Source organism: Buceros rhinoceros, unplaced genomic scaffold, assembly GCF_000710305.1.
Source record: "Buceros rhinoceros silvestris isolate BGI_N320 unplaced genomic scaffold, ASM71030v1 scaffold11543, whole genome shotgun sequence".
Taxonomy (NCBI): Eukaryota; Metazoa; Chordata; class Aves; order Bucerotiformes; family Bucerotidae; genus Buceros; species Buceros rhinoceros.
In genome coordinates, this window is record NW_010404256.1 from 41,284 (window position 1) to 43,783 (window position 2,500).

General features: G+C 42.3%; 1 protein-coding gene across 1 annotated transcript in view; it reads right to left on the reverse strand.

Moving 5' to 3' along the window:
- Positions 1-2,500, reverse strand: part of IQCH (IQ motif containing H) — a gene marked incomplete at its 5' end in the record, with an annotated part of 61,393 nt that overhangs the window by 38,735 nt on the left and 20,158 nt on the right. The window lies entirely within an intron of this gene.

The window sequence follows — 2,500 nt, forward strand, 5'->3', positions numbered from 1 at the left end:
CTACACTAAACTGCCTTTTTGAAAACACATTTGTTTTTAGGAACTAAATCTGGACAGAAAAATAACATGCAACTATCACTTGGAAAACCCGCCCTTATTTGTAAGGAACAATGGTGAAAGTAGCCATGGAGCAAGGGTTAAAGCTGGCGTGTTTCCATGGTTCCACAGATAAACCACAGCATTATACCCACCAGCACACAGACGTTTCTTGGGTATGTTAATAAAACAGCTTCATTCACAATATATTTGATCCATTGACAATCTCTGCTAGGTTTAACGGAGGAATATTCACTCTGTGTGGATCACTCCCCTTCCACCGGACATGATGACCCACATTAAGCCTCACCCGATCCATTCTGAATGCTCTGCAGTTACACGGCTGGTCGTTGGACAGTGGCAGAGGCTGAGCATTCCTTTCCTTGCAGTTAACACAGCTCAACCCAAATGAATTACATACATTATAATAATTGTCTGGGTGTTCCAGTACAACTGTAACCTGTGCTGTCATTTCCCGTTTGCCTCATCCAGCTGGTTTCTCTATCACCATAATTTTGCACCACAGCATTTGGTCTCAAATGCACCAAACGTTTCAGAGAAATTGGCATTTGCCAGAAGCCAAAGCTCCTGTCTGGACTCAGAGAGCCACTGCTTCGGTTGAGCTATACCTGCGGTCTGGGTAAGCTGAACTCCAAATGGGGTCTGGAGATAGTGGAGTGGACAAACGGTGGTGGTGGCAGAGCACTGGAAGATGTGGCTGTCCGTTTGCACAGTGCATCAGCACATCCTGGCACCTCGCTGGTGGAGCTGGTCTGCAGGAGGGTAAGCCTTGCAAAGCGAGAACTAAAAATTTTGACTTCTCAGTCCAGCGGCACTGAAAGGACACTGAGGGCCTTCCTCCTTCTCTGAGGTTCATACAGTATGTGCAAGGACTTCAGTGGGACGCTCCCAGCTCACACAGAGGGACATGCCAGGAGAGCTAGAGGTACTAAAGTGAAGGGGGTATGAATTAATGGGAAAGGGCCTGCTCTCACCTCCCTGTTCAACCTCAGCTGTGACCTAATGCCCAGCAACTGCCATTCTCTCAGGAAATTTTGCACATCTCAAAGTGTCTTCTCTCAACAAAGAATCCACAACAGTCTTCAAGCTTGCCTTTGAAAAGAGCAGTAGCAGCAGACAGCAGTGGGGACACAGACACGACGTGGCAGTTTAAGGAACCATGGGGCGACGTCTGAAGGAAAGGAGCTCTCTAGGATTCAGCCACCTTGTGCTTCCCAGTGCTTGGGCCAGGTCTAATAAATAACACTGGGCTTTTCTCGCTCTCCTTGGCACACCTACTGTTCAGCTGAAACTGCTTTGAGGAAGGATTCATGGATCTCATAGGAGGAAGCTTTGATAAATATTGAGTAGGTTACAGAAGGTGACAAATGTAAATGTAACTATTTGGATAGAAAGATTGATCAATCGTTTTAAAACAACTGAATGAAAAAAGAAGCAGTATTTGAATCCCAGATACTGCAGAAGAGTATTCATCCCTGGGGATGCATTCATCCTGGGAGTAAATCTGGTTGGGAAGCTCGGGTTCATTTTATCTCACGCTAGCTGACAAAACTGCTACCAAATCTTAAAGCAGTGGAATCTACTTCCTTTTTTTAGCTATACTAGACATCCAAAGTTTTTCTTTTGGTGAAATAAATTTGTTTCTCACAGCAGTATAATTTAAGCCCCTCACCATTCTTTTTCTTGGATTTTTTTCCAGGAACCTTACATCAGTCTGAACCTGTTGTGCGAACAAGGAGTGCTGACAAACTCAGTTATGACTGTCTCCAGTTCCTGGAATTCCACGTGCATGGAAAAGAAAAACCAGACTCTGATTTGCCCCAAATGCTGAAATCAAGGAAACACGAGCAGAGAATTTCAGGCTCTTTTTGATTTACAGAACTGCACAGAGAAACCACTAACAGCGCCTGTGTCTCAGTGTTCACCTGCTTGGTCCCAGGTCTTGTAACTGAGACACGTTCTAGACAAATGCCCGAGAACAAACTACATGATGGTACCAGCTGGAATGTTCTGGTAATGAGCCCAAAATTCTACGCATTTTTTTTTAAATGACAAATGTGTAGGAGGAGAATAATAAAATATTTAAAATTATTTCTATTCTTACCTTTTAAAGGTTTAATTTACAGGCTTTGTTTTCATCTTTTCAAATTTCAAATATAAGCTGCTCTTAAATTTATATAAACTCAAATTTGGCCAGTTTTTAGTCATTTTATGCTGATGTTTCTCAAAACTGGTTCAATCTTAATGTTTCAAAAGAAAAAAATACCCCATATTTACATGACATTTTAATAAGCTAAATGCTTATCACGCTTTAATTCCTGTAAAACCCTGTGGAACTCCACTATAACTCTCAATATAGTCGATGCCTTCAATAAAAACAAGCAGAAATAACTTCTTCAAAGAGCACTTTGAAATCCCTCTTTTGGAGAGCTGAAGAGATTTT